Genomic DNA, 12,362 nt, shown 5'->3' with positions numbered 1-12,362 from the left:
TATACAGATCTATATAAGTGAAAAAATTCACAGCACAGATAAATACATATTTTTATACTTTCAAATGTTTCCCAGATAATACCTAACAGTAAGAAAAAATACAAAAAATCAATAAAATGTTTTGTTTTCTCACAGCCAATAATAAAAGTCAATTTCATATGCAGTACAGCTCTCAGAATTGTCTTCATATTTTCCAAGAATCAGAATGATTATAGCGATGTTGGAGATACATGCTACTGTGAAACTGAACCAGTTATACACACTCTTTCCTATGTAGTACTTGCAATTTGTAGACATTTGAAATTCTCACAAGATTTCTAGTTGAAGCTTCTCATCCTACACATCCACAGGTCAGCATGTGTTCTGAAATGTTCCTCTGGAATATTTTGGTGTACTTCCTCCAGAGAATGGTAAACACCTGCTGTTTTCATTTTATTTTTTAAATTATTCTGAGCCCTTTCTTGAGATCCAAAATTACCTTTAAGTTAAATTTTAACTTTATTTGTTCCTCCAATTGAACAGACACATGGAAAAACTCTCCATAAAACACCAGAGCAGAAAGATTTTTGGAAAGAGTTCATCAATCAATCAGATATTTAGGAATGAGCTAGATTATGATCAGCCTTCTCAACCATGCCTCTGTTTTGTTCATTATGTTGATTTTTTTCCACTGAATGATGAACTGATTTCCTGATTTTTTTCTTTTCCTTCATTTTACGTTGCTGAAGACAAGCTGTGAAGAGAATCATCAATTCATGCTGTCATTGCTATCAATTCCTGAATTATGTGATCGATCATGTGAAGGTGAGATATTTCTTTACCAAGGTCTCAAGTAGAATGTTGTTTGATATACTGCACTCAGTAATAGTAAAGGAAGTATAGAAAAAACCGGGAAAGTAACTGTGCTGGATGTAGTTGTAGACTTTGTGATAGTTCTGATCTGTTTTTCTGTGGCTCATTACTATGTCATGAAATAGGCTATATCTTTTCCTAAAACTGTTGCACTGTTAGGAGTACCACTGGCTCTTTCTCTAAGGCTCAAAAGAGAAAACATCATAAGAATGAGAAAAGAAGGGTTACTTTCCTGCTAGGAAAATTCTGGGTTTTTTTTTTTTTCTTATGAATTTTTACTTACATGGCCAGCATTCAGAGTTTTTTTGGTTTGTATATTCTTCGTTTCCTTCCCTTCCTCTCTCCCTTCCTCTCCTTTTTCCATCACTCTTTCACTCTCTCTTTCCATCTTTCTTTCTCTATTTCTCTCTTTCTTTCTTTCATTAGTTACACAGTGATATGCAGAACTTCCCTTTCCTCTCTTATTCATTCTCAATGGAAAATTCAGTGTTTATTGTAGCTTTAGGGGAAAAAAATCCTGTTTGGAAACGTGAATCCTCATAATTTATGACAACTGTCAAAACATCAGGCACAATGGTTTTAAAAGTCTTTACTGATAAAAGCTTCCCCTTGCAGTAAAGTCTGACCTGTGAGAGTAGTACAGTGCATTTGCGAGCTTTGCTTCTCTGCCTGAGGGGTACTACACATCAGAGGCTTCTGAGTATATGATGATTTTTTCCAAGGGTCTTGGCCATCAGCTTGCACCGTTTGTGGATTTAATTTTTTAAATTTATTTCTAGCTTATTTCATGAGGCTTGACATCATAAAATAGAAGTCAGAAAATATTTTGGTGGAGTCTAACATGTTAAGAAACTGAACACTCTTTTGAGCAGACTTTGTCCTTTTACTAATGAAAACTGTAAGAACTTACTCTTGCAAATGATGTGTGAACTTTGCAAGATGCTCAATAGGGCATATACTGAGATTGGTGTGGTCAAATCCATATATGCTCATCTCATATTAGTTACTCTCCCATTCTGGACTAAGCATACTGCTAATGCTGATGGGACATTGGGAAGATGGTGAGAGTTATGTCTTTCCACTTTATTCTCTTTGTAATTCTTTGCTTGCTCAAGCCAGAGTCCACTATGGTGGACTGACTGGACTGTAGATTGTCAGAATGTAGATAAAAAGATTATCTGTGTTGCTTCATCATTGTAAATAAAACTTTTCTGGTGAGAAAGAGTACTTTATTTTCTGTAAGGTGTTTCTTATGTCTTGTGCCTTCAAGTATGATGTATTGCTAGTTTTGTGATGGACTATTCTTCAGGAGACAAATCAGAGGGCCTGAACAGATACATAAGAAATCTGGTCCGCTTTTGTTATTAAAATTGTTACACTATTTTTCTTTAGTTTATAGATTTCAGGTTTGCTGTTGTTAGCCCCTGAGATTTCTGGAATTATGAGTGGAAACCTTTGTGGCTTTGGTATAGTTCTACTATTGTTTCGCTAAGTAATTCGTATAAGCAGTTTATACTATTTTTATAGTAATGTATTTTTTTTTTTGGTCAGATTTAATCTAAAAAGCTTTCTTTTTAATGTTGACATTGAAAATATGATATAGCACTGCTGGTCATGATACAACTGACAGCAATTTCTCTTCTGTTCATGTTCCGGTGCATGGCTGAATTTCACAGGTATTTTAAATGGGATTTTGTAGAGTAGTTTTGGCCGTAATTACAGAAAGATATCCAGTCTCAAAACATATGCTTTGAAATCTGTCTGCTCTCTTGATGTTGTTTGGCCAATGCCATCCTGGCCTGCATTAGAAATTGTGTGGCCAGCAGGAGCAAGGAGATAATCATCCCTCTGTACTCAGCACTGGTGAGGCCACACCTAGAGTATTGCATTCAGTCTGGGGCGCCTCACTACAAGAAAGGTATTGAGGCCCTGGAATATGTCCAGAATAGGGCAGCAAAACTGGTGAGGGGTCTGGAGCACAAATCTTATGAGAAGCAGCTGAGGGAGCTGGAATTGTTTAGAATGGAGAGGAGGAGGCTCAGAGGAGACCTCATTGCACTCTGCAACTTCTTGAAGAAAGGTTGTGATGAGGAGGGGTTTGGCCTCTTCTCCCAGGCAATGAGCAGGTTTAGGTTAGGCATAAGGAAGAACTTTTTCTCTCAGAGAGTGGTCAAGCACTGGAGTGGCCTGCCCAGGGACGTGGTGGAGTCACCATCCCTGGCAGTGTTAAAGAGATGTCTGGATGAGAAGCTATGAGATATGGTTTAGCAGCTTGTGGTAGTAATGGTGATGGGAGGACAGTTGGACTAGATGATCTTGTAGGTTCTTTCCAACCTTGTGATTCTATGATATCAGTGAGGAATGGAGGGACAAAATCCAGCAAGTATTTTCTTCAACTTAAAGATAACTCAGGACTCTGAGAATCAAGGGTTAGGTATAGATTTCCCTACATATTTTTGTCTGTCACACTTCAAGGAGAGATGAGTCATTAGAGAAGGGTTTGTCTTTGCTTCATTTCTTCCATTTCTAACAGTTAGAGAAATCATCTGGATTAAAAGAGACAAAATATAAAATCCTACATTTGCTTGAGGGCACTTGAAGACGGACTGGGCCACTTCTGAAGTCATTACAGAATACATGAAAAGATTTACATATGTGCTTTTGAGTGAAAGCAGGATGGTTATTTTGGTAGAAGAGCTGCTTGGGAAACATTCAGTAGTGGATAAAAGACTTGTTTTCAGTTTTCTGTTTCAGTTCATTTTAAATATTTTTATAGAAAAAGTAGCAGTAGCAACTGACAAAATGATGGAATGCATCCTCATCTCAGAACAGGCTGTTGTCATGTGAACAGTTTGAGTGGTCTTGACTTCAGAGAAATTGCCCATTGTAAAAGAGCAAGATTTTAAAGTCACTCAGATGTGTGATGATTACTTATTCCCAAGAACATTACACCAGAATACAATCCATAGTAGTCAAATCAGTTTGTATAACTTGAGTGGTGACATTTTACTTAACTAATATTTATAATAAGCATGGCCATAAGGAATTGTAGTTCCTTAAAATCTTGTTCATTGAGTGCAAGATTATTGATTCTAAGCTAAATAATTTGGTTGGAGTTCCCTCTTCCTTCTCCTCATTCCATTTTTATGAAAATATTTCAGGCTGGGCCAACAGTTTCACTGAGACCTTAATGGCTGAATGAGCAGTTTATTCTCCTCAATGTGTATAAGTCAGTGGGAAAAGATATGAAGAGTTCCAAACAATGAAGCTTTTGTAAGTGTCAAACTCCTGACAGGTGATTTCAGTGCCTGATCCTGTTGCATATGAAGTGATGCTTTAATTTGCAATTGAATGACAAAATCCTCAAGTCATCCTTATCTTCTGGGTAATTGAAACAAGACTCTGCAGTGTAATAGCTCATTATGACTCTTCTGTGTCATTTTGCACTTTTGGAAGGGATTTATTATTATTATTATTGCATCTCTCTCTGTAGATATTTTTATTAGCACTGAGATGCATATAAGCGAAACATATCAAGATTGTGTGCTTGTATTTACAGGTTAAATTGAAGATTAAAGGGTATTCATATTGCATCTGTGTTAATTCAAAGCATCCTCTCTGTCACTGATCTTTAGAATTTAAAATAACTGCTTCCAAGCACTGATGAGAAAATAAAATGTAACCTTTCCTTGTGAGTGTTATTTATTGCTGTCCATACTAGAGAAAAGGATTATTTTATAGTCAGCCAAAAATCATTGCATTTTGCAAGTGGAGATTGATCTAATGAAGTAATTAGAGGAAATTAAGACATACTCTAAGACCTGAAAATTCAAAAGGGGAGACAAAATATTTTCTACCATCTTCTAAGCTTCTCTTTTTCCTGGAACTGTAGAATAGTAAATTTTGGCACAGTTTTTTGTAGTTTGAGTAAGTGGGGCCAGTCACCAAGTCTTTCATCTGTAGAAACTAGATTAGAAATTAACTGGCAGTTCAGTTTCAGAATTATCTGCAAATGCAGTGAGCTAGATCCGCTTGGGTTATGAGTACATTGTGCCATTTTGGCTAGGTATGGTAGCATTCATGATTGCTATCTTCTCTAGAGTGTGCATGAGACAGTGAGGCACACTAGCATACTCTTTGCATTGATACATTGTTATACAATTTTGTTATTGTTTAACAAGTTGCCATAGGGCTATAGCACAAACAGAAATGATACTCACATCGAATGAGGAGAAAAAAGAAATAAAACATCAAGGCCAGGTTCTGAGGGCTTTCTGCAACAGAGCAATAATGGAGATGCTCTGCAGGCCAATACACCTCAAAACTCAACATGTGATTGGATGTACTAAAGGCTGAATTTAAAGGAGAACATATTGACAGTGGAGGACATGATTCACTGTTCATCTCTCTGGATCATGGGCTGCAGAATATGTGAAGATCTCAGGCTGAACGCTGTATCTTTGGTGACAGGAGAAGAAAAGCATAAATTGGCTCTAAATTATTGTTATCTCTTATTTGTTTTCCTTTTCTAGAACTGTCAATTGTCCTATCCCTGCACAAGGTATTTCTGCTTGCCTCAGCACTCAGATCACTGAATCCCAAATGTGCTGCAGTAAAGACCTCTTTCCCTTTTGCTGGAATTTTTCCCTTGGGATCAAATCACAATGGTCTTTATTTTCCTTAATAAGTCATGTACAGAAATGAGTGTCTCCAATTGTGGCTGCTTCTACAATCAAATATTATTCTTGACATTTGGTGTCTTTTTGTCATGAAATTGTGACCAAAAGATTACAGCTGTCAGACTGCAGCTTCTCTGCATTCCTTATAGACTTTGGTCTACAAATCATTTTCTGCACTAGAAATCTGTTTGGGAAAGTTGCTTTGGTTGCTGTTCAGACTCGGGGGCTCTCCTTTGCATAAACTTCTTCCCATTATTTTCATGTCTGTGTTGTGTTAATGTTTTTACACTGGAACAAAAGAAAATGCACCAGAAGCTAAAAAATGTTTCAAGGTAGTTATTGGTTTGAATCTGATGTGTCTTCAGCATTTGATGTGTTTGTTTTGAATTCATTACTGCTCTCAACTGAACTGTGAGCACATAGTATTTGTAAAACCATCATTCAGCATGCAGAGAAAAGTGGGAAGGCACAGGAACCACTCAGTGACTCCAGTGAATGTCTATTAAATTTATTTTCACATATTACAATCAGTTTTGTTGTTGTTGGGGGATTGTAGCTTAAATCTGTAAATCATGCAGGCTAAATCAAATCAAATTAATTTCTCAATCCTATATTATCTGCCTTGAGAGTAAATGGAATAGTATGTGCTTCATGGGACTGATGGCTATGCAGAGCTGTCATGAAGTTTTTAATTTTTTAATAAATGTGGGTGGTTGAAAAGTGTGAAGTAAAAATTACTATATTGTTAACCATGACACAAAATCCTATAGAATGGCTTCTGAAATACGAACAATGTGAACTTTGGAAAACAGATGAGTCATGCAGTTGCACACTTAACTTGAAGAAATCACTGCACAATGTTATGTCTCATTGCTATAGCACAAAGATATATGCCAGCATTTTAAAATGATAGAAAATAATCTTGTGAGGAATTGATGACCTAATTGTTGAAGTTGCCACTACTGTAATGCTCTGTTCTCCAAATAAATGGAACAGGATACAGAGTATGTCCCCTTTGTCACAAGGCAGTTATAAGATTTGAAGTATGATGATCTGTCCTCAGACTGGGTGGTCTTGAACAAGACCATATTTCCTATGGCTATCCTGTGCTGTTTTCCACCCTGTTTCTGATGACATGGGGAAATGGTCATTCTGAGGTTGTCCATGTATTGCCAAAGTTAGTAGAGCAGCCACAGTTTATATCTTGGAATTACTTTATCTTTAAACAGTCTTTGCCTCTTAGATGAAGCATAATTTTGATTAATTTTAAAGAAAGAAAAAAAAAATGGTCTAAATTAATAAAACTCGGAGATTTGGCCTAATTGCAAAGGCATCCTCCTAGTCTGGATGCTGTAGATTATACTTTGCTATAACATGCTTCTTGCAGGTGATTCTCTGGGGAACTCTATCACTGTGTAAGGCACTCATGTTATATGCATTAGGTTGAGTGATTTGAGGAACTCTGCAAATGTGCTATAAGAAGAGCTGAGCTATTACTGGGAGACAGTACATCCTAAATGGGTGAAAAAAGACTTTTTTTTTAGTTCTTTATCCATATTTTCATACTTCTCTGAAATTGTGAGCTGCCTTATGCAGAGCAACTGCTATGACACTGGAAATAAGAGGGAAGCATTGTTCCCAAAACATATTAAAATTGTTATCATTATTTTAAAAACAACAACAAATAAATTCACTGTCTTGCAAAATCAAAGGCCAGCTGGGTTATAATACATACATTGTGATTGTTATCAATTTCTATGAACTTTCAGTCAGGAACAGTGAAAATTACAAAACTGTTAAAAAAGGAATATCTTGTATCTCTAGATTTGTGAATATTTGTACATGAGCAGCACTGATTTATACTGAGAATTTCAGTCCAGGTCCTCTTGTCAATCAGTAATGACTTTCTTATCACAGAGAGCCAGAAGAATCCTTGTTAATACTCTCAGATTTCAGTAGTGCCTGGTAGGCTGGGTCACAGAGCACTAGTGTTTGCTCTGTGTGGTTCTTCTGTCAGGTTGTCTGTTCTAGACTAACTCTAATCAGAGCAGACTGAAAATGCCAAAAGGTATTGGGGTGCTCCCATGAGGTCCCACTCTGGTTACAGACAGTAATTCACCTTTTTTCACTTTTTTTTTTTTTTTTTTTTTTGTTTGTTTGTTTGCTAGTAATTTAGGTTAAGGCTCTCTTGCAAAAAAATAAAAAATAAAAAAAAATTGGCCCCTGGTGCTACTGATAATATACAGCAACTTTCCTCTCAATAGTTTTGCAGTAGGAGCAGGAGTGACATGTTGCAGAGCCATCACTTGTGTTGTCAAAGTCTAGGTCACTCAGAACTGACTGATCTGGTCATAGAAAGGCTGGGTAATGACTACAGGAGGACTTATTTTCTGTAAGGCTTGAAATAGGGCAGTAACAATGTCAATATACATAATGACTACATAAAATATAAAGAGAAATAATTTATTTTTGCATGTTGTAGTTTATTCAGAAGCCTATTTATATTGCACAAACTGCAGCATTTGTTGATGTTGTAAGGGATTTTACAAGAGATTGTTGGCCGTTTATCAGTGCTTCAGCATTCTGTGCTTTGAAGTCTGGGTGCTCACCTCCAGCACATATCTGCACAGTACAAAGTCCATCACCCAGTGCACGGGCATTTGTTTTGTAGGAGATGTCATTGCAGAGGATTTGTGGAAAAATACTGATGATTTTAAAAATTCAGTATTTGCTCAGTAGGCATTGTGACCAGACTGGGGTCTACAACCTCAGAATGACTGTTTGGCCCTCACTTTCCATGCTCATATGTTCACTGGATGCTCGCTTGCTCAAGAAAAAAAAACAGACTGTGACATCATGGTTTGCTGAGCTGCTTGAACGTTTGACTGATATATACAACTTATACAAAATATAGTAACTATCATAATTTTATAGTCTGAATAGGGAAGATTCTGCTCATCTACTGCTGGGTGCATGTTTTTAGCTACCAGTAGAATTATGCATCATTTCATTTTTCTTCTGGAATTAAATGCTTTAATAGCAGTTTAATTCTTCATATTTACAGTCATGGTTCTTGAGTCTAAGGAACAGAGATTTACACTTAGATGTGGGAGATCTCAGTTGTGTTTTGCCTTTGACATAGAATTTGTGAAAGCAACCTCTTGTCTCTCTGTTTCTTCTTTCCTCTCAATTTTGTCTTCCTATTTACCTGTGACATGGTCCTATTTTTACATTTTGCAGTTGCCATTTCTGACTGAAAGGCAATTTTTTTTTTTTTTCGGTTGTCTGAAATTGGTGAGAGCAGGCACAGCACAGGTCAGAGGCTTGGTGGCAGGAAGGACTCACCTCTTGACACCAGGCTTGTACTGCACTTGTACAGTGCAGAGTTTAATGGAACTCTGGGCCTGACTGCTCTTGCCTCCTAGGCACCAATGTAACATAAATAACAATCGCAGTATCTTTTCCTCGGAGAGCTTAAAATTGTGTTGCTCTAACACTGTTTGCAGAAGCTGACAAAGCCGTCTGTGTCTTTGTTCTCGTGGCTGTGGTGTGTTGGATGAGATTTTCTCCTGAGATTTGAAAAGGCACTCCAAAAGTTAGATTCATGGGATTATTTTAATCATAATGCAGCATTCAAGGCACACTGAGTGTATTTATTATTTTGAATAATGTTTAATGATTTCTGTTTTCCTCTTATGCATACTTATCTTTAAAATAGACTTTGCTCTATAATTAAAGCAGCTAGGATGCTCCTGCAGACAGGTGCTATATAAATAAGAAGTATTAATATTTTAATAAGATGCAGCAGGACAGCAATTAGAAAAGCCCATATGTTTCTATTTTCTTTATAATCTTTGATATTGCTAGGATTTAATCCTTGGGGAGAAAGGTGAAATGGAAAAAAAATTTCATGTGGGAGAAATTGATTCTCTCTCCTCGGTTCCCACTAAAGAAATTTTTTCCACAAGAGAAATAGATGCTATATGTTATGTTTTAGAATTATGTTCACTCTTTCCCTCCCTTTCTGTTGTAACATTGAGGAAATGATAATGAGCTACAATTAAATGTTTGGTTGATAGCAGAAGCCAGAGGACACTGTCTGGCTGCATTTTGGGATGCCAGTGCAGCCATTCGAAAAAAAATCCAGCCAGCTGTGCCCAAAATGTTTGTCATGTGTGTACAAGCAGAAGAATTTGCACTATAATCTGCATTAGACAACAAAGCCAGACATTTCTGAAGGGTCAGAAACCTGCAAGATGATGATACTCTTTTGCTTATTTATTAATGCTGCAAACATCTGTATTTCTGGAAGTGAACTAGTCTTGAAAGATATAAAATAATAAATGAAAAGGGGAAAAAAGTATTAAAAAGGGACTACTCCCAGTTGTGAATGCCAACAGAAAAGCTAGAATCTCTTGAAAAATGTATTTCTTTTGTGATTTCCTGTTACAACCAGGAAGTTGTGGTGATACAAGACTGAGGGAAGCAGTGTGCTTCAGCAGGAACACAAGCATAGGACCTGGGTGGTCCTGGGACTGAATACCAGCTGTTCTGTGCCTGGCAAAGCTGGCACACTTTCAGCCAGCCCCTGAGCTCCCTTTACTGCCCCTTTGTGTTTTTGGACACGATTGTTTCTGAGCGTGTACTTTCAGGTGCTTATTTGAAAGTCACCAGTTTAGTCTGATGTCCCTAAGCTTGATCAGAGTTCAAGTAATTACTCTTTGAAGTTTGATTATGGTTAACTGTAACTATGAAGATGTCTTTCTCTGGAGACATCCTATTCTTCCTGTTTTAAGTTTCTGACTTTGTCTGGAGTAATGGCATGCTGAAAATGTTTCTCAGCACTAGGGCCTGTTTTCCTCAGCCAAACTCACCTTAGCATCAGAGAAAACTGGTAGAAAATACAAGATCCCACAGATGTATGTCATATGGCTGGGACCTAGGTGAGTTCTCAGTAAAATGTACCTTTCATGGGGAGTAGAATTCAGCATTTGAGTAGCACAGCTATTCTGAAGATTTGTTTGTAAAAGTATAGTACTTTTACAGTTCATAAAGTCGTTATTTTAATTACAATGTTTGATTTGTTTTCCTCAACTTTGAAAAATACAGAGAAATTGAATTTTTCTTATTGTGAGAGTTAAAATTGTCATTGTTTTTTTCCTCCAACCTCACACATCAGTTATGGTAATCTTAGATTAACAGAAAAGCAGATAGTGAGAGGCTCAGCTGTTGAGATAGGCATATGGATGGGACAAACACGATAAACAAGGAGTAACGAAGTAGGAGGTGAGAGAGAGTGATTAAAGGTTGATGGGATTAGGATGTAAATACAATAGTAAGTATAGGGTAGATTAACTAGGGAACAGGAGGAATTCTTGGTGTCAGTGGATAGGAGATATAAAGCTGCGATGTGTTTTTGGTTGTGTGATCCTGCTTGCTGGACATCTGTGATTGCAATATCACAAGTTAAAACTTTTTCACAAGAGATTTGGTCTCCAAAAAAATCATTTATTTCTCACATTATCACTGTTATAAAATATTCTACCAATATAATTTCTTTTAGATCAGAATCTTTGCAACTAATTGCTCTTATTATAATGTTATCTACTTATTTGCTTTTAAAACAAGTAATAATATAGGTTTAATTTCCCTTTTGCTGACTGAACAAGCTTTATCTTTACCTCACCCACTGACCTTTTTATAGCACTGTGATGTCTCGTTGGCCAGAGGGGCATCCAAGCTCAGAACAAAAAATGGTCCTGACCTTGTGTATGCTTTTGAGGTTTAAACTACAGCAAGCAGGAGTGCTAGATGGGAAATGAAAGCAGGGATATTAATTAACCTGGTAGGAAGCAGCCTCAGCACAGCAGAAAGTTAAATGTGTTTATGTTGTATAGGCCCTAAGAAAGCCAGTGCTCTAAAGTTTGGAAAGTAAGAATAAAGCAGGCCACACGTCTTTCTGAGATTCTGAAAGGATCCTACAATTTATCTATCTGTCTGTCCACATAATTTAATATTATTTTTAAACTGAAAAAAAACAGTTTTGCTTACCTTTATTAAAATAAATAAATAAATAAAAAGTCGTGCTATTTTGTAGCAACTTTCCCCTATCAGCCTTTTTCCTGCATCATTTCAGTTGTAATAGCTTTTTTTTTTTTTTATTTCCCAGGTGCCACATGGTGGTGCTCCTGACTCCACGTTGTTCAAAGGCCTGCACTGGCTGGAGGGAGTTTAAGCAGCAAGCCTACCAGAACTGGCTTTGGAAGAAGGGCAAAGAAGGTAAACCATCCAGTGGAATGAGGAATATATTTTTCTAACTCAATTGATCTATTAAGTCAGAAAGAATCATAGAATTGAAGGGACCTCAAGAGATCATTGAGTCCAGACTCCCCTGATAAAAGCAAGTACAAAAAATTATGTAACGGTAGCTTATAAAAATCCTGAGTTTTTATTTTTGTGTTTATTGTTCCATTCCCTTTTCTCTATTTTCTTCTGTCAGTAGAAGATTCATCAAGGTTCATATTTCAGCATCCTCTGGAAAACAGGGACAGATACCTTTCTCTGGGTCAGTCATGAATGTGAAAAGAAGCAAAGCAGAGAGGAGATGCATCTTCTCCACGTAAGGGGGGACCACATATAATTAGAACAGCCATGGTGGACCCAGGCAGGGGCTCTATTCTTGGGGGCAGCCAGCAGTGGCAGTGGCCTAATGTCAGTTGAAGTATCCCTTTTTCTTGTGAGTAAAACTTCATGTTCATCTTTATCAAGGCTATGGCTCATTGAAATCAGCAAGAATGATTTAATTGATTTTTGTGTCTAATCCTGTGAACT

The 12,362-nt window shown here is 37.0% G+C and overlaps 1 long non-coding RNA gene across 1 annotated transcript; it reads left to right on the top strand.

Moving 5' to 3' along the window:
- The first annotated feature begins 742 nt into the window (after positions 1 to 742).
- LOC122178513 lies at positions 743 to 12,135 on the top strand. The gene is made up of 3 exons (XR_006178362.1): positions 743 to 804; positions 11,701 to 11,810; positions 12,034 to 12,135. It is a non-coding gene; the product is annotated as an uncharacterized LOC122178513 (long non-coding RNA).
- The last annotated feature ends 227 nt before the right edge of the window (positions 12,136 to 12,362 follow it).

This window comes from Lagopus leucura, unplaced genomic scaffold, assembly GCF_019238085.1.
Source record: "Lagopus leucura isolate 7727_CA_CO unplaced genomic scaffold, USGS_WTPT01 Super-Scaffold_100002, whole genome shotgun sequence".
NCBI classification, from domain to species: Eukaryota; Metazoa; Chordata; class Aves; order Galliformes; family Phasianidae; genus Lagopus; species Lagopus leucura.
The sequence above is the reverse complement of the archived record's forward strand: the minus strand, read 5'-3'. Positions and strand labels throughout refer to the sequence as shown.